This window comes from Pantherophis guttatus, chromosome 5, assembly GCF_059756535.1.
Source record: "Pantherophis guttatus breed Tessera chromosome 5, ASM5975653v1, whole genome shotgun sequence".
Lineage (NCBI taxonomy): Eukaryota > Metazoa > Chordata > Lepidosauria > Squamata > Colubridae > Pantherophis > Pantherophis guttatus.
Window position 1 is genome coordinate 20,834,197 of NC_142067.1, and position 26,372 is coordinate 20,860,568.

Sequence of the window (26,372 nt, forward strand, 5' to 3'; positions counted from 1 at the left end):
AATTACATGTAAGATCTTTTAAAGACAACTGTAGAAGAAAATATAAATTACCCAGACACATGTATTTTCATCTTGATACTTGTGCTGAACATAAGATCAGGTCCCACTGTTTATATCTCTCGCCCTAAAGATCAATTAATGTGTTGGTTGCAAAATTTAGAAGTTATTCTTAAATATTTAATTGGATCAGTGTGAAATCCAAGAAAATGTGTACCCCTTTTAATCTCCTTCTTAGGAATAAATAGTCCACCATGCTGCTGATCAACAGATATTGGCCAATGTCCAGAACAAGCTTTGTAATGGACTTATAATTGCCTAGTTTAATTCTAACATCTATTTATTTTGTTTTGATTCATTACAAAATAAGGCAACAACTCATTAAAATTAATGAAGAGTTGTTTCTTGTTAACCTGGTCTGTGCTCTTGCTTGGTAATTGTTAAAAAAAAAAAGCATCTTATTGACCTAGTCATTGGCTGCAATTGTGCTTACAAAGACACAAAGTGTGTTCCCCATTACTCTAAAGCAGGGGTGTCAAACTCAATTGAGAGCCACATCAAGGTTGTGTTTGATCTCGGAGGCCTGGGGACGTGGCCAGGATAGGTGTGGTTGGGGGCGTGGCCAGGATGGGCATGACAGCATTCAGCCTCCTGCAGCACTCTGTCAGCCAAAACGGAGTGCGGGGGTTAATTACAAAATGTGGGCTTTGCTTTGTGACATCCAGATCCAGCAAGCAAGGGGTGGGACCCGCACAGAAAATACACTTTTGTTTAGTTATGAAGAAATATTCCCAGATGTAGACTAAATGTAGACTGACTTTTAGCCATACACCTTCCCAGCAAACAGCAAATTTTGAAGCTCCAGGTAAAGAGGATTCATTTTAGGATGAGTAACCACAGTTTGCATGTTGGAGGTTCCTAAACGAATGCTGGGAAACTCTGTATTTTAAAGAACATTTGAGGGAGGGGTGCAAAATAGTCCTTCTCTGCCTGAGGCTGTGGAGACCTGGCACCAATCAAAACACTGTTTGTGAAGCAACTGATCAACACTGACAATCCACTAGTACCTGAAAATAAGAGCAAACTCCACTCCCTTCTAGTACTGATGATGTTACCTAGTTTGGTAATGAAATATCTGCAAGAAAACCATCAAGCTCAGAGAGCACCAAGGAACCCAGAGTTCAACCCTGAGCTACAAATATTCTCTTTTATCGATAAACATATCTGGTTTAAACATATTTGGTTAGAGAGACTCAGAGCCTGCCTTATTTGAGATGGTTCCCAGTGGATTTCATTCTAAATTTTGAAATGATTTCTGTAAATAAGGAATGTAGAATTATACATAAACAAAAAACCTACAAAACTAAGGGATAAACGAATAAAAAACAGATTTGAAAAAACGAAAAGGCTCAGGAGAGAAAAAGAGTGAAAGTGTAAGAAAAAAAGAGGAAAAGAAGGAAAACTAGGGCTGGTTTTAAGAAACTAGAAGTAACTAGATTTCCATATAAATATAAACCATGTTTTACTAACTTACAGTAATGTATCTTGGCAAGTCATGCAAGTAGGACTTATTTTTAATACATTTTTAAAAATCATGCATTAATCTATAATGTAATTTACTCCCACATCCTTCTTACTCCCACATCCCATGGTTTTCTTTTTGTCCATATGGTATATCAGCAGCACTGCTACTAATTGATTAAAATAGGTTTTTTTAGCCATGTGCTATACAAAAATAGCATCGGATTTCCAAATATAAACTACAATACACATAGTCCTAGTGATTAGTAGCACCTTTTTTGTGATATACCGGTACTGCTTTACTACTCCTAATAAAGGATGTGGGGAAAACAGAAATCTAGCAACATATTTTGTTCGTCTTTTATGTTTATTTCAATGGCTTATATTGTTTTATGCTTGTTATTGTTTTAATACATATCTTGTATTTTTTAAAATACAAGAAATTAAATTTCTTCAAATTTCTTGTTATTTGCTCTGTTGAATATAAATTGTATTACTTTGATGATTTAATCCACATTCTGCAACCATCTTTTCCCCATCCTTAATTCAAGCACAGGTTATAATTGTAAAGTCTATAGCTCTTTGTGCTTGTTCATCTATAAAGATATAGAAGAACATGAATTAATTTAAACCATTTATTTGAACAGTTCATATGTACAAAAGGTTCACTAATAAACACTCCAAAAGAATATGTTAAAAAGCAATGAATAAAAAGTAAAGAGAGAAAGGGTAAAATTCCTTACTGCAGTCTGTTTCATCAGATGCATGAGTTGTAAACGAAGAGAATCAAATATGTACACAGTTGGCTTGTCTGTGGCAATTGTGAGCAGTTATACCAAAGGGAAATGAAATACTGAAGCATAAAGAATGATAATTATTGTAGCCATTTACAATGGTGTTGAACAATTAATTATATAGTAAGGTACACAGCAAGCCATATACGTTCTTTCTGGGAAATGCCTTTGAGTTTTGTCTTCCAGAAGTCAACCTGTGTTCACTTTTGTCAATATTGTTCTGAAACAGAATGTAATCACATGATTTGACTGTGATTCTTTTCTCAACCTCCCTACAGCAATAGGATGTTTTGCCACTGAAAGAGCACAATAGTTTCTTGAGCATAATTTCTTTTTCCCTGGGAAAAGGAAATCTCACCCATTTATCAGTAGTTAAGTGGAAGGGGAAAAAAACCCCGCATGCCTCAAAGCAAGATTTACAGGAGAGTATTTCAGATGCCTATAAAGATTTAAGACATGAAGGATGTGTCAGGTTTTGATGTCGTCTCAAATAAAATAAATTGCATTTCCAAACAAATAGTCTTTGAAGAAATCTTTCATTTTATTAAGCACAACAACCTGTCCCCGATCGTGGCGTAGCCAACTCTGACTTCCTGACCCCAAACCTTCCCTTTCCGTTCTCCAATTCTCTGCATCTCATTGGCCCTCTTACAAATCATTTTCCCCATATCTACCACTTCAGCTCCCAGGAATGTCCCCCCTCCCATCTCATCTCCTAGGGGATATTATCTTCAGGGAAAATAAGTAGGTGAGAAGTCAAGCGTCCTCTTGCCAGCTGCCCCCTCTTCTCCTTCTTATGTCAGCACTAGAGTAAATGCAGGTTGAAGTGCTGACAGGATGTTTGAAAGAAGGAACCAGCTCCAGAACCCATAGGAATCAGCTTGTTAAGAGATTCCTGCTGGCTTTTTCAAACCATGGAGTGCAAGACAAGAATTAGAAGGGAAAAAAAAGAGGAGCAAGAGAGAGAAAGAAATCTACCATTGTTAATTCCCATCTCTCCCTAATTTTTGTCAGGCTCCTTCCTGGCTGCTTTTTAATCCAGACACTGGATAACTCCAGTAAGAAGCAAATGATGCAAGATAATCAAGACAAAGATCACCAGGTAAGAAAAGTGCAAGAGGTGATGATGGGGAAGAAACATACAAGCAGACCAAAATGCACAGGGGAATTGCTAAGAAGAGAGAAAGAAAGCGCCAAGGAAGCAGAGAAGCTGTTGTGACTAAGCTGTTTTGCAAGCTGGAGATCAGACACTCAGACTGAGAAAAAGTGGCTTCCTGGTGAGGCTAATGCAGGGAAGGAAGATGGGAACTGCACGCAATGCTACATGGAATGTGCTAGAGATGGATTATGGAATGCAGAATTTACAGCAGAACACTGTTTTTCAAACTTGGCAATTTGAAGATGTGTGGCCTTTAACTTGCAGCATGCTGGCTAGGAAATTCTGGGAGCTGAAGGATCTTAAAAAGTTGCCAAGTTTGAAAAAACAGTGCTTTAATATTAATAGAAGTATTACAAAGAGCATGTGTTTATATTTATTGCCTTCTAGTGGTTATCTGGCATTTTGCAGCCCAAATTATCCTAGATTGTCCAAGATTGCTGAGAAATGAGGAAAGGGGGATGCTAGTTGATGAGTAAATTGGCTGATACCGGTAGTTCAGGCATGATAATTGCAATCTGCAAAAGTTGGGGTGCCTAAATGAAATCAAAAGTTGGAACAGAATGGCAGAATTTGTGATAGGAGCAGAGCAATGTGAAGGGCTATTTGCTTCACACAAAGGGATTGCATTTTAAGAGTTGCTTCCTTATTAATGGGCAAGTTGGGGAAAGGATGAGAGTGGATACGAGGATGGGTATGGGAAAATTCCCCGAGTGGAGACCACTCTTGAGCCAAGTTTTTTTAAACTGCACAGGGAAGAGAGTTCTGTCCACTGAAGGAGGGTACAAACAACCTTTATACAAATATAGTTGCATAATAAATGCTGATTACCAATGGCATTAATGTGTCATCTGTCAACATGTCATAAAATCGTCATCGTATTTTGAAACCAAGAATTAGATTTATGCTTATGGTGTAAAATTCTGCAAAAATCAGCATTTGTGGTTAATTACTTCCCATTTTCACATCTAAAAATATACTAGTATGGTTGCAATAATAGGGAAGCTGGCTGGCTCTGCAACTTTGTATTTGTGTGTCTGACCAAAGTAATAGGGCAAAGTTTTTAAGAGCCTTGGCAAGTTACAGGTTTGGGTTCAAGGGTTAGCATTGGTTTTTTACCCCTTCAGACATCCATCCCTGCTGCGGATTTCCTAAGGCAGCCCTTGTTCCTGCTTCTTACACGCCGGACTGCCGTTTATCTGTGCCTTCTGTATAGAATAGAATTCTTTATTGGACATGTGTGATTGGACACACAAGGAATTTGTCTTCGGTGCATATGCTCTCAGTGTATATAGGATAGGATAGGATAGGATAGGATAGGATAGGATAGGATAGGATAGGATAGGATTAGTGTATAGTATAGTGTAGTATATGTAGTATAGTATTAGTATTAGTATACCCTTTATTGTCATTGTACATCATGTATACAACGAAATTGGTTAAATAAAAAGAACATAAAAAGAAAATCCTTCAAGAATCATAAGGTACAACACTTAATGATAGTCATAGAGTACAAATAAGCAATCGAATCATACTAGGAAACAATATAAATCATAAGAATACAGCAACAAGTTACAGTCATGCAATAGTAAGTGGGAGGAAATGGGTGATAGGAACATCGAGAAGATTAATAGTAATAGTAACGCAGTAATGTATTGTGCGAATGTGTGGCAAGCAGGGAATCGGCCACCGGGGCCTCAGCCTCGCCCTTCCGAAGTGCCCTTGAGCAAGTGCAGAGTGCTCCAAAGGCGCCACAGGCCAGACTTTTTCCTACCTCGGGTCCCCCCCATCCCCCTGAATCGGAATGGCGAAAACTGGCGCAGGTTAAGACAGCCACGACAGAAGCGGATCCCAGACCCCGCCGCACCTAGGACCTGCCAAGCCGCACCTCCACCTCCCAGCGGCTGACTCGACTCCCTCGCCTTCGCGGCCCGCCTCTGCTTCTGCCCCTCCCGGCAGATGGCCGCGAGGGGGAGGCGCCTGGACACTAAAGGCCGCCGCGGCCTCTCCGGGGCCGCTCCCAAGGCGGCGGGGACGGGCGTGAGGGAGGCCGGGTGCTTCCCTCACCGGGCCCGGAGCGGTCGGGGGGGCGGAGCCGGAGCGAGAGTCAAGGCGGGAGACCCTCGGATATTCCCCGGCGAAGAGGAGGCGGGACCGGGCTGCCTCGGCCTCCCGTGTAACGTTATGCCTGTGCTCCCGCCCCTCTGCGGGGCAACCGGCCGGGTGTTTTGCAGGCCCGGCCTGGCGGGGAGGAGTCCTCGAGGTCGCGTTGCTGAGCTTCCCAGCCGCCGAAAGGCCGCGAGGTACCTCTGGCGAGAGAAGGAGGAGGAGGAGGAAGAGGGAGAAGGCAAGAAGGGACCCAGCCGCTTCGCTTTGAACCTATGGAAGGTGAGAGACCGTCTCTCCGGAGCTCAAGCGCCGAGTCGAGGGCGCCAAACCCGCTTGAAAAAGTCGTCCCCACCCCGAGGAAAAAAAACGACCCCGCTTGGGCTTGAAAGCGTGTCGTCCCCGTCCCCCCCGGTATTTCCTTGGCCCCCGAAAAGCCGCTTTACGGTTTTCCAGCCGAGCCTCCGACCGTATGAAGGTCTCGAGCAAGAGGCTTCTCTTCCTGATCCTCCCCGCCCCGGTCCTGTTTCTCATTGAATTTCCTCAAGATTGCGCGTCTTGGTTCCTCGCCCGGATTCTTGCCTTGGAGTTTTTAGATTTAAAAGATTTGCCTTGGAGGGAACTTCTATGCTGGTGGAAGTTGTCGCTCAGCGTGAACCAAGGGTTTACAGTTTATCCTGCTTGCATAAATATAAATATTTTATATTTTAACGAAACTTACTTGGTAGGCAGCCTGTTGGAGAGGAAGAAATCTTTAGTTTGCTTTAGAATAAAGCTCCCCGGGATTCCTTTATGAACCTACAGGGTATTGGTCTCACTGGGAAATAAATTACATGTTAAGTTTGTTTGTTTTTTCTTGGAACATGCGTTCAGGTACAAATTAAATATTGGTTCCCTGTATGTTGCACTATGTATGACAAAAGAACTACGTTCCCTGGACCAAGGTGTAGTCCAGGTAAGAAACCAGGATGTATGCTGAGCCATCCAGGGGATTTCCCCGGCTCGAAATCCAGGGGAAAGCAAGTTCATTGTGCTTCTTGGCAGTGCAACAGCCTTTCACAAGAAATCTGCACATCTGACACTTGGGAAAACACTTGGGAAAACACTTGGAAAGACTAGCATTCAGTTCAGATCAGTCATCCATATGTCGTATTACATTGGTTTTGTTTTTAATATGTTCTAAAAGGGTTGGGCAGTTTTAAAGATTATTTCTGGAATTATTTCTGTATTTTTGTGATCATTTTGTTTTTTATTGTACAATGTTATGGCTACATATAAATAGCATTAGTTTGGGGAAACCCAGGTTTAAATCTCTTCTTGCCTTAGGAGGTTCATTCTATTAGTAAACCAAGGACTATTGATAAATATAAATTTATTAAAAAATTTATAAATTTTATTAAAACACAAATTAGACATTTACACAACATACGACATATAAATAGCTTATCCTTTTTAAGCATAGTTTCATAGTGGTTTTCCATCTGATACTTTATACTTCTTCCCCCTTTTCTTAGTCTAATACTCCTTTTTTTCCCCTCCTCCTTTTCTTCTCTTCTTTTTTTCTCTCCCTGTCTTTCCCCCTATAAAGATCTATATATTTTGATTACATCTTTACTGTTTTACATTTTTCCATTCATATTATATACCTATAAAAAGTTATTTATATACATATTTGTATTTTTGTTCTTTTCTTCTTGTATTTATTTTTCTTTATTGATAGTGTTAAGCCAATTATACCATTTGTTCCATATTCTGTAGTAGTCTGTCTCTATATAAACTATAAACTATATTATAATTTATAATATAAATTATAAGGCAGCTTATTTTTCATCTCTTTTTCGTTTCGTAGTTTGTAGTCTTTGTAAGAGGTCCCTCTTCTAATTTTTTCCCCTCTATTTTTGTTTTGGTTTCTTTTTTTCTTTTAAGTTTAAATACTGTCAATTGTGTAAGTTAAGAAAGTTAAATGAAAATATTAAATTAAAAAAAAGAGAGCAATTCACTGGTTAGGTCTATAGCAGTCACCCACCTACCTCATAGAATTGTTGTGAATTTAAGAGGAAGGTGTTCACATATATTATGTACAGTAATGGATCTTTCACTTTATATTGTGGTGTGAACTAGCCCGTAATATATCTAATAGTATGCAGTATACATGATAATTTTGATAATATGTAATCATTATAGACATTCTTGTGCCAAAATGCAAGTAAATAGAAAATAATTTCAGCAAGTAATTTGCTCAAGGCCATCCTGCAGTCCTATAACTAAGGAAGAATTTGGATCTTGGTAGGGTGTTTTTTTTCAAGGTTCATTGATGCAACATGCTGCCCACTATTATACCATGGCTTTGATCCTGTGAAAGTTAAGAAATATTAACAAAGTGTTGTTGTAACCATTATCTGGTTTGATTGGTTTTGGTTTAGCATGTTGGATAAACTCAGGCAAAGTGAATGCTTTATAAATTTTTGCTTATGTCTTAGTGAAATATGTGAAGCCAGTCAATTAGTGCTTTTCCAACAAATTGGAAACAAATTATGGCTCAAATACGATTGATTCTTCCCCCTCCCTGGAGACATCAACCCCACTGGTGTCTAAACAGCAAAGTGGAACGGAGAGTGGAGATTGTTTAGAGCTTTGATTTCAGAACACAAATTATGTGTCCTCAACTTACTTTGCTTCTGACAAGCAAAGTCAATGAAGAAAGTCAGATTTCCTTAACTTAATATGATTCACTTAACTTCAGTGATTTGCTTAACAACTGTAGCAGAAAAGCATTGGTCAATTTTAATATTATAAACATTTCTGATAAATTCATACAGAAACCAGAGACACAATGCTCTAAAAAAATCAGTTAGTTTAAACAGCCGCGTACTAGTTAGACGATTTGTTGTAACAAAACAGATAACACAGAATCTATATAGTATATTGATCTATAGACCATTTGTGCTCTCTGACCAGGCTTGACATGTTTAAGCTACTAAATTTACCTGAATGTCTTTTTTACTGTTAAGTATTTACAGACCAGCATGTTTAAGTAGCAATACTTAGTTTGGGGAAATATGATGTTGGCCACATCAGAGCTGTGTTTCACTTTGGGTGCTGGGATGGGTGTGGCCAGGATGGGCATGGCCAGCTTAACATCACTTGTGTCGGGGGCATCTGCGGTGGCCTGAGCGCTCTGCCACTGAAAACGGGCTCCCGAGCTCCGTTTTCAGTCGTGATGGCCTCCTGCCACTCTTCCCGAGGTCCATTTTCACTGGCAGACGGAAGCAGGGCCGGATCTGGTCCCTGGGCCTTGAGTTTGACACCCCTGTTGTATAGCAACATTAATCTCTGAAATAGTATCCTGTTCCATCTTTTCTATATTTACCTTCTTTGCCTTGTGTCTTTGATTTTTAGCATTGTTTGCATTATGCTTTTTAAGTTACTATGGATAAAATAGGCATAAATCTTCTGTCTAAAGCAAAAGGGGGAATGTGATTTCTCCTACCTTCTACCCATTTATTCTGTGTGATAATGAAGCAGATTCATAATATAGTTGTAGAAAGCAATCCAAAGAACATTTTCTGGGATACATTGGTTCAATCGGAGCTCGTTTCCTCATAGTATTACAGCAGTTGCATCCCCCAGAAAACTTAGTGTGCTACTCATTTTTCCCTGTTGTTTCTACATGCATGTGCAAAGACAGGTTCTACTCCCACTGGGGCTACCAGAAAAGTGAAGTGGCTGTGCATGTTCCCAAAGACTAGTTATATGAGATAAAGCCTTCAAAACCCTTGCCTCCAGTCTTTCAGAGAGGCTGCTTTAGACCTAGAGAAATTGTTTGTTTGCAACAATGTGCTTTGGGAGTTATACTTAGCATAGGTAGTGGTTCTTAACCTTTTTATTTTCTATAAAATTGCCTTCTTGTTGTGGTTGCAAAATTGAATAATTTAATTCCTGTATCATCTTCACATTCAGCCAGGGTGGATTTGATTTAAATCGAGTTGATTTAAATCACAATTTAAATCATGATTTAAATCACTAGTAAAAAGGCTTGATTTAAATCAACTCGATTTAAATCATAATTTTTAAAGAGCAACTGTCATCTCTGCTACTCCTTTGACCCACTGTTGACTCACCGATAGTCCCAGTGTTGCAGAATATACAGCCTCATGCTACATAACTAAGCTCCATTTCATGCTGAATAAACTAAATTATTTATGTATCTTAAATAGAAAACTATCTTACAATAGATTTTTACCCCCAAAGTTTTTTATTAAAATAAATTCGATAAAAATCAAAAAAATCGATTTAAATCAAAAAAATCCGATTTTTTTGATTTTTTTAAAAAAATCATTGATTTTTATCCACCCTGCATTCAGCAGAATTTTATCAAATGCCTAATTTCCTCCTGTTTGTGGCCTGCTTTTAAAAAGGTAAATGTTCCCCTCGCACATACAGTGGGGCAAAAAAGTATTTAGCCAGCCACCAATTGTGCAAGTTCTCCCACTTAAAAAGATGAGAGAGGCCTGTAATTGCCATCATAGGCAGACCTCAACTATGAGAGACAAAATAAGAAAACAAATCCAGACAATCACATTGTCTGATTTGGAAAGAATTTATTTGCAAATTATGGTGGAAAATAAGTATTTGGTCACCTACAAACAAGCAAGATTTCTGGCTCTCACAGACCTGTAACTTCTTTAAGAGGCTCCTCTGTCCTCCACTCATTACCTGTATTAATGGCACCTGTTTGAACTTGTTATCAGTATAAAAGACACCTGTCCACAACCTCAAACAGTCACACTCCAAACTCCACTATGGTGAAGACCAAAGAGCTGTCGAAGGATACCAGAAACAAAATTGTAGACCTGCGCCAGGCTGGGAAGACTGAATCTGCAATAGATTCAGCTTGGTGTGAAGAAATCAACTGTGGGAGCAATAATTAGAAAATGGAAGACATACAAGACCACTGATAATCTCCCTCGATCTGGGGCTCCACGCAAGATCTCACCCCGTGGGGTCAAAATGATCACAAGAACGGTGAGCAAAAATCCCAGAACCACACAGGGGGACCTAGTGAATGACCTGCAGAGAGCTAGGACCAACGTAACAAAGGCTATCATCAGTAACACACTACGCCGCCAGGGACTCAGATCCTGCAGTGCCAGACGTGTCCCCCTGCTTAAGCCAGTACATGTCCGGGCCCGTCTGAAGTTTGCTAGAGAGCATTTGGATGATCCAGAAGAGGATTGGGAGAATGTCATATGGTCAGATGAAACCAAAGTAGAACTGTTTGGTAGAAACACAACTTGTCGTGTTTGGAGGAGAGAGAATGCTGAGTTGCATCCAAAGAACATCATACCTACTGTGAAGCATGGGGGTGGCAACATCATGCTTTGGGGCTATTTCTCTGCAAAGGGACCAGGATGACTGATCTGTGTATAGGAAAGAATGAATGGAGCCATGTATCGTGAGATTTTGAGTGCAAACCTCCTTCCATCAGCAAGGGCATTGAAGATGAAACGTGGCTGGGTCTTTCAGCATGACAATGATCCCAAACACATTGCCCGGACAACGAAGGAGTGGCTTCGTAAGAAGCATTTCAAGGGCCTGGAGTGGCCTAGCCAGTTTCCAGATCTCAACCCCATAGAAAACCTTTGGAGGGAGTTGAAAGTCCGTGTTGCCCGGCAACAGCCCCAAAACATCACTGCTCTAGAGGAGATCTGCATGGAGGAATGGGCCAACATACCAGCAACAGTGTGTGCCAACCTTGTGAAGACTTACAGAAAATGTTTGACCTCTGTCATTCCCAACAAAGGATATATAACAAAGTATTGAGATGAACTTTTGATATTGACCAAATACTTATTTTCCACCATAATTTGCAAATAAATTCTTTCCAAATCAGACAATGTGATTGTCTGGATTTGTTTTCTCATTTTATCTCTCATAGTTGAGGTCTACCTATGATATCAATTACAGGCCTCTCTCATCTTTTTAAGTGGGAGAACTTGCACAATTGGTGGCTGACTAAATACTTTTTTGTCCCACTGTATATGCTAGTCATTTCTGACTCTAGGGGGGGCGGTGTTCATCTCCGTTTCAAAGCCGGAGAGTCAGCTCCGTCCGAAGATGTGGTTATGTGGCCGGCATGACTAAATGCCAAAGGCGCACAGAACGCTGTTACCTTCCCACCAAAGGCGGTCCCTATTTTTTCTACATGCATTTTTTACGTGCTTTCGAACTGCTAGGTTGGCAGAAGCTGGGACAAGTAACGGGAGCTCACCCCGTTACACAGCGCTAGGGATTCAAACCGCTGAACTGCCGACTTTTCGATCGACAAGCTGAGCGTCTTAGCCACTGAGCCACCGCGTCCCAATGGCCTGCTTTTAGGGGAAAATTAATATACACAGACAGTTTTTTCCATAAGGTAATTAATAGTCCATGTATTGTTATATTGTCTATGACAGTGGTTCTCAACCTTTTCTTCACTACAGACTCCCTTTAAATACCTTTTGTGGCCACAGACCATGGCCACGGTCCTCCAAGACATAAGTCCAGATTTAAATCTAACATTTCTTCAAGTCTTCGTGGAGCCCCCTGTGACAACATTGTGGAACCCCAGGGGTTTGTGGACCACAGATTGAGAACCACTGATCTATGAAGTTCAACATAATAGAATTTCTGAGAATGAGTTACCAATATGGAATCAATGTAGTATCCTAGGTGAAACTTACTCTACTTGATGTGAAAGGAATAAAGATTCCCATTACCACCACTGAAAAGTTCCCTAGGTGCATCATCAATATGTAAATATAGCATAGTAATGCTGGTGAAGGGGAAAATGTTGTACGGGTAGTCCTCAATTTAAAAAGATTCATTTAGTGACCGAAGTTACAACAACAAAAAAGTGACCTTATGACCGTTTTTCTCACTTTCAACCATTGCAGCATCTTCATGGTCTTGTAATCAAAATTTGGATGCTTGACAACTGACTCATACCTATGATGGTTGCAGTGTCCCAGGGCATGTGATCATCTTTTGTAACCTTTTGACAAGCAAAATCAATGGGGAAGCCAGATTCACATAACAACCATGTTACTAACTTAACAATTGCAGTGATTCACAATTGCAGTGATTCACTTAACAACTATGGTAAGAAAAGGTATAAATGGGGCAGAACTCACCTAGCAACAAATTTTTGGCTCAGTTGTGGTCATAAGTCAAGGACTACCTGTATTTTCTTTGCAATAAGTGAGTGATTCACTGGACTGAGTCAGGAGGGATGATTTGACAGTTCTGTTTATCATGATTCTTTAAATGCACAACCAATTGTATATTTCTTTTTGTTTTTGAGGAATTATACTGTATTTAGTTTAATAGTATTTTCATACATACACAAAAATAATAATTGAACATTTTTCATTGCATATCATTGCATTGAATACATTTTTTTATAGAAAAGGCATATAAAGTTTCTTATACATACATCTCATATAATCTGTAGGAAATATGAGTTACATCTAAATGGCAGATTCAAAGAGAAAAAACACTTTAGAGATACTACTGTATAATTGTTATGTATAGTTTCATATTGTTGTAAAATATGTGATTTTTATTTCTTTATTTATGAGCTAAAAGAACAATTGCCAGAGAAAATCTGCAAGAATTGATTGTTAACTTTTTGTATGATGATAATACAGAATATATTTTGTGGACCTGCATGAATTCACTGAGCTTTTGTACGTTAGAATATTTTATTTAATAGAAATTGGTGACTATGCAAAAAACTAATCAATAGTCATTTATTGTCATTTCTCATTCATAGCTATTTTAGCTATAACAACTATTAGAACATGTTTTACTTTACATGCCTTATTTAAGGCTTTACTTAAATCTGAGTAATTTCCATTCAGGATGGATAAAAATCAATGATTTTTTTAAAAAATCAAAAAAAAATTAGATTTTTTTAATTTAAATCGGATTTTTTTGATTTAAATCGGATTTTTTTGATTTTTATCGAATTTATTTTAATAAAAAACTTTTGGGGTAAAAATCTATCGTAAGATAGTTTTCTATTTAAGATACATAAATAATTTAGTTTATTCAGCATGAAATGGAGCTTAGTTATGTAGCATGAGGCTGTATATTCTGCAACACTGGGACTATCGGTGAGTCAACAGTGGGTCAAAGGAGTAGCAGAGATGACAGTTGCTCTTTAAAAATTATGATTTAAATCGAGTTGATTTAAATCAAGCCTTTTTACTAGTGATTTAAATCATGATTTAAATTGTGATTTAAATCAACTCGATTTAAATCAAATCCACCCTGTTTCCATTGCTAGAAAAAAATTGATAATGTGTATGTTGTATATACACATGCACAAATACATACATAAAATTTTCAGGTATGCCTCAACAGCTATTTGAAATTTTAACACTGACCTATATATCTATACCAGAAAGATACGCTAGGAACTCTGAATAAATGCTTGATTAAAAAATTAACAAATGTTCAGTCACTGGAAAGGACTTAACTCAGGGGTGAAATCTACTTACCTTCCTTACAGGTTCGGAAGAGCGCACGCCGCGCATGCGCAGAGGGTAAAAAGCACATTAAAACCAGGAAGTAACGACACCCGGGTAGGTGGGTGGAGCCCTGCACCACCATTGCTACCGGTTCTCCGAACCACCTGCCATAATCGCTACCGGATCGCCTGATCCGGTCCGAACCGGGAGCATTTCACCCCTGACTTAACTGATCCCAAACAAATCTCAGAGGAAGTCAGCAAACAAAAAATTAGTTTTGGTAAACTTCTTTCAAAATGCAGCTTTCTGAACAGTCTTAGAAATTCATTAATTTAAATTATTTCTCATTTTGGTTTCTGTTTAATTTCGGAACAGTCATGCATATTCAGCCTTCCATCCTTCCGAGGTAGGTAAAATGAGGACCCGGATTGTGGGGGCAATAAACTGACTTTGTATAAAAAAGAACACCGCTTGGGGGGCCGAAAGCCCTACTAAGCAGGTATATACAAAAGTATGAAGGCTATTGCTTAATGCATTGTAAGCCACCCTGAGTCTCCGGAGAAGGGCGGCATATAAATCGAACCAATCAATCAATCAATCAATCAATCAATCAATTAATCAATAAAGTTAGCAATTACAATGATTAACTCATATTGCCTTGAACTAAACATTGATTACATAGCCTAATCCAAATGATTATGTTTGAAGTCATGCAGAAATGTATTAGAAACCAAAAGATAGATTTTTGTATGGCTGTCTTTGTAGACATGTAAAAGTAATAAAAAAGATTACCGGTAGTTGAAATCTAAGGCTGCAGTTTGTTTCATGCTTGCTTAGACTGTAGTCCAGATATTAGCAAACAAGATAGAATTGGGCTGTAAACATTATCTTATAAATAAGAGCTAGTAAACTACTCACTGAAGTTATGATTGCTGTATGTATTGAATATATGTACATAGATTTTAGCTAGCTAGAGGGCATAAAATAAAATATTAATTCATGAAGATACCATTAAAAATCCTAGGAATTTTGAAACATCAAATTGTACTTCTTAACATTTTTGGAGTGTGTCACACCAAATCATACATAGGTTTGAGCCATTTTAATGCAAGCATTAGAAGTTAGTTAGGAAAAAAAAGTCTTTATTGAGCTTTAAGTCACATTGAGTATAGAATTTCATGTGTAAATCTGCATAGTTAAATTATATTTTCATGTAAAGTATTAAAAATAGGCAAATGATAATTTAAACAAATTTTGATTTGGTTGAATAAGGTTTTATAGATTTAGTAGATTAAAGAGTTAATACATACGGTAGCAATTTTACAGTAGCAATAGCAGTCTTATTTTTGTTACTCAGTTTTTTGCAAGTGGGATCAGGGTTCTTGGTTCTAGGCCTCATTTGCCAAAGAAAAATGTAACCAAGAGAAGATGCCTTCTTATAAGACTTAACTGTCTCTTTCTGTGAAGTGTTTTCTCAAGATGCTAGTAAACAAAAACAAATTATTAAAAGATTTGCATTATTAACTTGCTAACCCTTTATAAATTTAAGTTCGATGAATATAAAGAAGAACAGTGTTTTTCACTTTTCTCCACAGAGGATTATCATAAGGGTAAGTTACAATTTGGCCTCAGGGCTTGTTGATGAAAACTGAAGTAATAGAAAATCCAGTTCCCTGCATAGAACTGAAAAGGCAGTGGGGAGGGCTGGTAAATTGTTAGGCTGTCTCCTGAAAGAAAGCTGCTTTTCTAGGAATGCATTTTTCTTTATTTTTTTAGACTGTTTAATTCTGCGTGCATTTTTGTACATAATTTGTTATGTACAAAATTAGATTTGTTAATATCTAGTTCTTAAAATAATTATACAGCTGCATAACTTATTATCTCAGGGAAGATTTACTTGATAAATATCATGAGGCTTTCATCTATTTTTGTCCACGGAAAATGTTCATTTTGTTCCATGCCTGAACAATAATCAGACCAATATCGTCAATAAGAATTAATTTTGAATTTGGTGACATTGTGCCTGGATTCAGTATTTTACATTAGCTGTTAAACATTAACTTTGAAATAGGTGATCTTAAGTTATTAAATAGATCACAAACTGAAAATGTAGATACGTGATATATTGCAGATCTGCCAAAGCATAGAGATACAGATACTGGTAGTCCTTAATTGACAATAATTCATTTAGTAACCATTCAAAGTTACAATGGCACTAAAAAAAGTAACTTATGACCATTTTTCATACTTACGACCATTGCAGCATCCCCATGGTCACGTGATCAAAATTCAGATGTTTGGCAACTGACTCGTATTTTGAGTTGCAATGTCCTGGGATCTCATGATCGTCTTTTGTGACCTTTTTATACAAGCAAAATCAATGGAGAAGCCAGATTTAGTTAGCAATTATGTTATTAATTTAACAACTGCAGTGTTTCATTTAACAATTACGGCAAGAAAGGTTGTAAAATGGTGTAAACCTCACTTAACAAATGTCTCACTTAGCAACAGAAATTTTGAGCTCAATTGTGGTCATAAGTCAATACCTGTGTACCTAATTCATTTTATATTAAAGCTATTGATTACTCTTTCCTACCGATTCTGTTTCTTTCATTGAGCAGAGATTGTACGGGATCTCATGCTCTCATTTCTGACTTCTCTGCATCTCAGGACCCCCCCAAAAAAGGTTTTTTTTCCGTCTTTGTGCTAGTCTATAATGGAGATAGCAAAGCCCTGACCTATTTCTTCCACATGACAAATACCCATACTTCAGTTATGTAGCCCTGATCAGTCATCTGTACTGGCACATAATATGTAGATGCAAGAGAAGCAGGAGTGAAATGTAAAATTTGTTACTACCTGTTCTGTGGGCGTGGCTTGCTGGGGGGGTAATGTGACTGGGTGGGCGTGGCCAACTTTTTTTTTTTTTTAACTTTTCAAAGCTTTTTTTCTAATGCTTTGAAAAGCCTCTGCCAATCAGGAAACTCAGCTGGGATAATCAGAGAGGCACTTTAAAAAATATCTCTCTGCCGATCAGGAAACTCAGCTGGGATTGTCAGAGAGGCTTTTTTAAAAATACCTCTCTGCCAATCAAGCAACTCAGCTTTTAAAAGTAAAAAAAAAACCCTCTGATGATCGGGTGGCTCAGCTGGGATTGTCAAGAGACTTTCCAAAACATTTTTTTACCACCTCTTCGGCCAAGAGGTTGCAGAAAAAAATGCTTTGAAAAGCCTCTGACTATCCCAGCTGAGCTGCGTGATCATCAGAGGCTTTTTTTTTTTTACTTTTAAAAGCATTTTTTCGTCGGAAGAGGTTGTAGAAAAAATGCGTTTAAAAGTTTTTAAAAAAAGCCTCTGATGATCTTTCGGCTCAGCTAGCATGGTGGGGGGGGCGCAGGTATTTTTGCTACCAGTTCTCCGAACCACCCACCGCCATCGTTACCGGATCGTGCGATCCGGTCCGAACCGGGAGCATTTCACCCCTGAAGAGAAGGTATGTAGAAAGGAAATAGGTTATAGAATAAGAAAAGGGTGATGATGACGATGTTGATATTTTGATATTTTTATCCCGCCCCGCCCCCCTCTGTTTGCTCATCTCAAGGTGGCGAACCCTAATATTCCTGCCTCCTATTTTCCCCACTATAATAACCCCGTGAGGTGGATTAGACTGAGAAAGAAGAACTGGCCCAAGATCACTCAGCTGGTTTTCATACCTAAAGTAGACCTAGAACTCTCAGTCTCCTGGTGTATAGGCTAAACATGCCACATATATAGCCATAGTGATGGCTAACCCTTTCCGGACCGAGTGGCCAAAGTGGGTGCGCGCACGCACACCGAAACCCCCAAAATGCAATGTGCGGCGGTTCCCGTGCATGCGTACGTGTCCCCATCCCCACGCATATACATGAAGCCCCCTGCATGTGCCCTGCGCATACGCAGCAGAGATCCGAAGACCAGCTGGCTGGCAGGAGGCGCATATGCATGAGAGGCACAGCTGAACTGGGGCGACAGCTCATGTGCCATCAGAAAGGGCACTACACGCCACCTCTGGCATGCATGTCATAGGTTCGCCATCACGGGGCTAGAACCTGCACCACTACCACAAACTGACTTCCATTTATGAAAGGGCAATGCTTAAATTAAAGACACTTTGCATAATTATTTCTAGTAAAAATTCCTTGATAAAACTGGAATATATATTCTTCAGTGTGTGGTGGGGGAGGAGGAGAGAATGGGGGAGGAGGGAAGGAGAAAGAGTTTTCATTTTACTTATTAAACTCGTCAGAAGTTTTTTTTAAATTAATTTTGATTTTTAAAAAACGGAATTACATTCTTAATACCAAGCATATATTTCTATTCTATTGTAAATTGTATATTGTTTTATCTGTATGTTATTCAGTGTCTCCCTTTTTCTGGTTTTAATAAATATTTTAGATTGTGTTGTATTTGAAATATTACTTTTTTACTTTACTAGTCCACTAACTGCAGTTAAACAATTTAAAAATGTACGATGCCATTAGGAATTCTGACAACTTGAGTTCAATTAATCGTTCTGGGAGTTTGGAATATATATTTTTGACACCAAAAGAAAAATCATCATCACACTTTCTATTACATTAGAAATCTTATTTCTTTCTGATAGTCTTTTAATGAAGTTTTAAAATACTGTATTTTTAAAGAAAATAAAACTTACATGTTAAATCAATTTATATATTTTTTTTAATAAAAAAGGCAACTTCAACCCAGTTAGTAATTGAAAAGTTTAAAATATTGAGTAGACAATGTCTATATCTGTCTTCCTCTTTATTCAGAATCTTTAGAAAGTTTGTTTTTTTCAGTTCCAGATTGCTTCATAATTGTAAATGAATTATGCTGTAGGAAGATAATACTTGTTTTATACCATCCAAAGGATAGACTTCATGGAAATTAAAAAAAAACATTTCTTTTCACATTTTTCATAGGTTTTAAGATACTGTCAGATATTTAATATGTGTGTATAACTCCATTTTAATAACATTGACGTTGTCAGGGCATTTATTTGTTTGCATTTTGTTAATAAATTGCTGTCTAAATAGGCCAGTTTGTAATGTTGGGAATCCAAACAATTCACAGATGTGTTCCACTGGAATACTTATCAGAGAATTAATTGAAGCAATTACTGTAGAGGTATTTTGCATTGTCTGGTTTTGAGCGTTGCATTTAATTGAGCAATCACCGCCCAGAAGCCCTCTCTGAGAAAGATGGGCAGTGTATATATATACACATGGGTAATGCTGCAAATGTTCAAGAAAAGAAGAAATTCTGTTGGTTCTGGGACAGCTTTTACTACTTATAAATCATTAGCAGTGCATGGATTTCCTGGTGTATCTTCTTTATTAGGAAGGAAAATGCTTTCTCCTTTGGTAGATTGATAAACACATGCAGTGGAATTGTTGTTCCACATCCCCAGATAACAATTTTTCCTCTAAATTATTTGCATATTTCTAAGTACTTCCTTAATCCCTTCGTTCAACCATTTCCCAGCAACATTTACTGTTTTGCATGAAGAATATTTTGGCACCCTGCCAATTAGCGAGTTTCAATCATACAAAAATAGATAGAGATATTAAAAATAGTGCTTTGCATTAATCTTGGTATAATTTCCCCCTTTTTATTAAAATGCTATCTATACATTGACCTGAAGGAGTTTCTTTCTGTGTCTTTTACTGGCATACTATGTAAATATGTAGAGATGGAGCACTGCTATCAGATATATGAAAAGGTATCCATCATTTGGAGACATTAAAGATGATCTTGTTAGGGAACCATCCACCTATGTAAGAGAAATTAATTCAATTGTACAAATTGGATTGAAGAAAATGGGCATTAAGACGAATATCTCCCTGTTTTATTTATCTCTATTAAATTATAATGAATAAGTTTTGTTCAAACTCAAGGATTATTTATTTATTTATTTATTTATTTATTTATTTGTTCGATTTATATGCCACCCTTTTCCGGAGACTCAGGGCGGCTTACAATGCGTTAAGCAATAGCCTTCATACTTTTGTATATACCTGCTTAGTAGGGCTTTCGGGGGCCCCCTAAGCGGTGTTCTTTTTTATACAAAGTCAGTTTATTGCCCCCACAAACCGGGTCCTCATTTTACCTACCTTGAAAGGATGGAAGGCTGAGTCCACCTTGAGCCTGGTGAGATTTGAACTTGCAGTAATTGCAGGCAGCTGGTGTTTCTTAACAGTGCTTTAGTCTGCTGCGCCACCAAGGCTCTTTTTTTTTAATTAATTTTTTTAATTAATAAGCTTCTTGAAAAATCTCTAAGAAAAAGACTGGAAAAGGTACAAGGGAAAAAGTATATCAGTGAGGAGGACAATCCTTCATGATTGATCATGCTTCTTTTGACATTTTCAAAAGAGGAACAAGTATACTTTATTTGGCAATCAGGTCTTGTGTTTATATATGCATTATTTGCATTTTGCTTTTACACACAAATCATGCCTGTTTTATCCGTGAGTAGTACCAAATCTGCCAAAAAAGCGTTATTAACAGAGGGATAGAATGTGTTTCATTCTCATTGATTTTTGTACTTGAACTTCTAAACAGAGTGTAGTACCCTGCTTTCATAATAGCAAGCAGAACAATTTAATTAGAAATTATATTTATTTTTATGAAACATTTAAGAATATTTTAACTACACCTGAGCATCAAAAATTGTTTTTTTTTAAATAATTGATTTTTATTCATCTTGTTTACTTCTAGTTCCTATAGCCAAAATGCTTTTTGTTAAAGGTGTCTGACAGTTGTGAGTAATTTTAACAGATTACCTGACACTGAATAAACAATCTAAGTCTGAGTTTCAGAATTATATGGAACCTAATATGATAGTGAGGAAACATCACCATCTCATTACAACATGTTGAAGAGAAGTAATCAGCAAGAGATTCTATTTAATAGATTGAGTAGCATTCTCAAGTACTATATTACTTGGGACTTAGTTATAACCATTGAATTTTTTTTAAAAAAAATCTTAAGTGAAATATCAGTATTCAGTAATGAATTCTGTTAGATTTTTCTGGTTTCTGCCAGGAAAATCTGGTCTCCCTCAAGGCAAAAGCCCGAAATTGTAGAAATTATATCTTCAGGCCACTTTTCCATGACCTGAAGCAACTGTTTAAATGTCATCACTGTGTTTTAAATATAGCAGTGGATAATAGTTAAGACTGCTTAAGTTCCTGGATCTGAAAATTTTAATGGAGAACTGAAATTTATTTTTTATTTCTGATCAATGTCTTTTCTTGTAATGTCAGTGCTCATTGTCATCAGTGTCACAAGAAATGTACATTACTTTCTGCCAATATATTTTATTGTCTTTGTTACTTAACTGAATGGAGTCTAGAATATCAGTTTAACATTCAAAACAAATACTTTACAGATGCATGAATGATATTTTTAAAAAAATAACCTTGTCCAATTCCAATAACTTTCACAATGTCTAACTTTTTCTATCATTAATTTAGAATATTTCAGAGAATGGTATAAAAGCAAACTTAACATAATATACTAAATAAATAAATACTAGACTTATGTGAACAAGAAATAGCAAACTGAATTTTGATCTGATGCTTTTTAGAAACTTAAACATAAATAAGCTAGCTCCTTTTGTTTAAAGAAGGCAAATAGGCATTTCAAAATGCTGTTTTAAAAGGAAGACAAATATCTATTTTACATGACATTAATATTGTCAGCTGTAAAATTTATACTGAGGTGGATACTGACACTCCACAGTTTATTCTGTGCCTTATTGGCAAAGTTGTAGCTGAAGGCCACTGCTTGATCAGGAGTTAAAGACTGTGACTTTTTCTGCCTTTGGTTAGTACATCCATTTTAATACATTTTGTAGGAGCAGACCTTAGTGCCAGTGAAATATGTCTTATCTTCTTGAGGTTAAGCTTCTGTACTATACTCTTCTTTAGGGCTGCCACTTGTTGGCAGGTGATAGCTGCTTCAACAACACAATGCTTGCAGGTCCTGTATTGGGTGACAAAAGATTTCTGAATACAGTTCCCAGGGTGATGTTAACCAATAAAGTTCCATGTAGGTTGTTCCTGAGTTATCTGTCAGATCTTTTCCTTTAGCCATCTTGGGTGACTTCAGATTCTGTCCTCCCAAGATAATGAAGAGTGGAAAATCAAGGAAATGTCTTCTTAGTTTCCACTCCCACATTATGAAACGGAATTGTTCTAAGAAACCAGGAGGGTACCAGGAGGGCAATACAGTCTGCATTGTGAAATAGCTTGTTTTCAAAGGGCAGAATGGTGGCAATTATTTTGCAGGCGCAATCTGAGTTTAGTGTGTTAGCTTTTACATTTTAAATATTATGATCATTAGTTTTATTAGGATTGTAGAAAGCATTTGGATTTGGGGTTTCTACGCTATTTTAGCATTTGTGGATATGTGTTTGCATATACTATTTACAGTACAGATCAAGAAATGTTTGTATTAGATGAAGATTACAAGCATATTACCCATCCCATCCCTACCAAAATAAACAGTTCTGGAGTTATTTGAAAAGTGCTTCTACATCATCATGTAAATTCTGCCAGGTACAATTTGCAGCGCCCTAAAACAGATTTTGATCCTGCATTTCACTGATAGATATTTTTAATATGCTTAACATTATCCAATACTGGTAACTGTGGCAGTCTAAATATCACAGCAGGGACTGATTAGCTTTTTCAGATCGCTGCCTTTATTCACTGTTTGCAAAGCAGCTTAATCCAGTGCTGGAGATCAGGCGTCCTGCTGTGGTTTGAGGTAGTTTCCATTCTTTCTTTGTGTTTACAGTAGCAGAAATTGGGGAGGTGATGAGGCCCTGTTTGTGAACCCTTAAAATATCAGTGAAAGCCTGAAAATAAAACATTTTAAATATATTTTTGGATGGTTGATTTCTACCCACATCAGTTTGCTTAATGCCATTCTCCGAAAAATTAGATGCAATGATGCATCATCATTTGTTGTTAGAATCATATCAGCAAAAGCACATGTATGTCAGGATTATGGATTCCAGTTATGGATATCTAGAAAAACTAGTGTTCCAATTAATAACTGTTCATATTCTCTAGTACATTGTTATGCTTACTATGCTGATTTTATTTGCAAGAGACAAATAGTTATTTCTCTACAAGGTCAGTTTTCAGAATAGTAGAGAAATTTTAGTTATTGCATTTGATTTTTTTTCCCCAATCCAGTAAGATAAGTTTTCATATTAAATCTATGGGGTTCTTCTGAATTTGGGCTACCAGATTTGACTATAGTTAAGATTAAATGCCATGCTTTGAATTTTGTTAGGATTGAAAAACAGGCTCAAACTCTTCTTAAAGCAATAAACAGTGAAATGGTAGCCAATAATGTCATTGGAAACATATATACTTCTTTCAAAAATGTTCATATTATCACAACTCTTTCCATTCCTCAAACCACGGCTGACTTCTGTTTCCTTTCAGATGCTATTAGAAACTTCTGAATAAACATATTTCCAAAAAAAAAAAAGTCAACTGACACTGTCTCGTTTTATTCTACCGAAATGTAATTTGTTCGATAGAGGTTGTGATACATAGACAGAAATGATGATTTTTAAAGAAACTATTCAAACACATTAACAAAGGTAACAAAGGGCACTTTGGCAAATTGTGTGGATGCCTTTCTATACTTCTTTTAATTGCCCCCGTTTGATTTTCCGGTTTAAACCTGGAAGAGAATGCAGGTAAAAAGTACGCCACCTCTCCAGCACCATTCTTTTCAGTTGAAGTGAATGTTATTTGTGACAAGGCTATGGGGTTTTTTTGTTTGTTTTGGGGTGAGGTGGGGTTTTTTTTTTGGTTTTGAACACTCCTTGCAACTTTTACCACTCAGAAATAATTCCTTTTCTTTGTTTCATGAATTAGAAACAATGAGGAAAAGCTGAAGTCTGCTTAGGCCAGGTGTTTCTTGTTGGCAGGCTGTTCTCTAATGACTCTGGCTCTCATACAGCAGCTGCCTGCTAGTCTCTTTTGTATGGGCTATTGTTGTAGCACACCCCTTATTATTACACATGCTGCCAGGGGCAGACCTAAGAATGACATCAGCTTGCTTCTCTTAGAAATCTACAAACCTGACGTAGGGTAGAGAGTTTGCCGTGCATCTGCCTGGCCAACTAATTGTGAGCCTTTCCTGCACTGTGATTGGTGGTTCTTCTGCTCAGTAATAGGTTAAGCAAAAACCTATTCCATCTGGCCAACCATTCATTGTTCTGTTTGCCTGCCTGGAAGTTTGAAGCTGAAGTTGTATTAAAGAGTACTTTTGGAACTGCTGCAAAACGTTTGTGCTTGTGCTTGTTATATTTGTGCTGGCCAGAAGGTAAGCATTTGTCTTTAGGCAAGCGATGAAGCATGGGGTAATTTTCAGATTTAGCAATTTACTCTTTTGCAGTTTGAATTTAAAAGTGCAGCGTCAATGGAAAGAAACTTCGTAAAAACTTATAACTTCAAACAATATTTTGAAAAGTCTTATTTAAATCTTGTACATTTACGTAAAGAAATGTTACAGAAATGGATAATAGTGCAAATCTCACAACAAGTGATGTAATTTTGAATAGCGTTTAGCAGCCTGAGATTAAATAACTAACAAATTTAGGTCAGAACGAACAAATGGCTGAAAAGCTGGGAAAGATGTCAGATCAGTATTTTAAGGGATGAATTACAAGTTAGTATGATTTCCTAATCTGTTACAAAGGACACAATCCAACTCCACTAAAGTCAAAGGATATTTTGACATTAATGTTCTGAGTGTGCTGAAACTTATAGCTTGTGCTATGTTAATTCTGAGAATTTTGACTTGCGTTCTATAATTTGTGCTCGAGTATCAAGATAAAAGTAGGGGGGGAAAGGGATCAGTTGGAAAGAAAGGGAGGTGCTGAATGGGTTAAAAAGAGGTTTGCATTTCTACCACATGCCCTATTGTGTGAACATATGCATAAGTCTATTGAAAGTTTTCAGAAGATGGGCAGGCCACCAGTTGCTGATCTCCCGCGGTTCCAGTAGACATCTGTTGCCCCAGAGCATTAACCAATCTGTTCAAGTGGACATCTTTCCTTTGTTAGCATGGGACTGTTGTCTGCAGTATTCTCTGAAATACATGAGTAATTAAATACTTAAAAGTCCTCTAGGAGATACATGTTACATACTGTATTCAGTATTTTGATTGATAACTTACAGTGTTTCAATATTTACGTTACTTGTCTTCTATTCTAATTGTCATCTTATTGAAAATTCAGATCTATTGGCCATGAAGCATCTTATTCGAGATATATTCATGTTAGTCTTGCTATTGAAAACAGTTGCAAAATTTGGCTTACAATCCAAATGCTGTAAAATGCTGACAATCATATTAATAATTTTTTTGCCTCAAGGCAGAAATTTTCATAGATGATATGATCTATGTGTGTTGGATAAAAATAATAAGCGGAACTCATGTAAATTCTTGTTTGGATTTCATCATACTTTAGTAAGACCCCTTTCAATACATTATTTAAAAGGTATGATTTTCCATTGCGAAATTCGAGGAGCTGTTTCCACTGCATTTATTTGTTACTTAAAGAAAATTGATCTGCCTCTAGTTTATTTGTACCATACAGTGCAGCAGATGTTATCTCCAAAGTCTTCTACATTTAACTGCAACTCTAAATATTTCATAAGAACCAATAAGCACAATTATTAAAGTGCTAAAGAAGAACCAAGAAAACTCAAGTTCAAGTGCATTCCAACTATGGAAGTTCACTGGGTGACTTTGGGACAGTCAATCTTTTTCAACCCTATCTGTACCATAATGGGATTGTTTCCGGGTGGGTGAGTAGAGGAAACAGTACTGTGTTGAAATCCTGGTGTGGTGGAACATAACTTTAATCAGAAATGAAGTCATTGTTGCCATGTTCCATGAAGCGATAAAATCTATAGATTTGAAATATGGGAGTGTTTTGGGGATGTTATAGAGGATTCTAAGAAAAACTGTCTTAAGGATGCAGTCTTCTGTGCATTTATTCTTTAGTAAATCTCACTGAATCGATGGAACTTTTTTCAAGTAACCATATGGGGTTTGTGGTGTTTTAAACGAAAAAATAATTACATTCGTCGTTTTATGCTTTTCCTCATTTTTTATTTTTAGGTAAACTGTCAGTATCCATTGTAGTGGATTTCCACATAATGCTTGTGATTAGAATGTAAGCATTTTTACAAGAAAGTTCTCTTGTCAGATA

The 26,372-nt window shown here is 37.3% G+C and overlaps 1 protein-coding gene and 1 long non-coding RNA gene across 3 annotated transcripts in view; one reads left to right on the forward strand and one right to left on the reverse strand.

The window, feature by feature from the left end:
* LOC148113298 (uncharacterized) overlaps positions 1-2,839 on the reverse strand; it is a 36,147-nt gene extending 33,308 nt beyond the window's left edge. For both annotated transcript variants that reach the window (XR_015734381.1, XR_015734382.1), the window contains exon 1: positions 2,262-2,839. This is a non-coding gene — a long non-coding RNA (uncharacterized LOC148113298). The remainder of the gene's footprint in view (positions 1-2,261) is intronic.
* The window catches only part of ZC3H12C (zinc finger CCCH-type containing 12C), a 49,796-nt gene continuing 26,262 nt past the window's right edge, over positions 2,839-26,372 (forward strand). The window contains exon 1 of the mRNA XM_034409676.3: positions 2,839-5,856. The gene's annotated coding sequence lies outside the window, so the exon portion shown is untranslated. The remainder of the gene's footprint in view (positions 5,857-26,372) is intronic.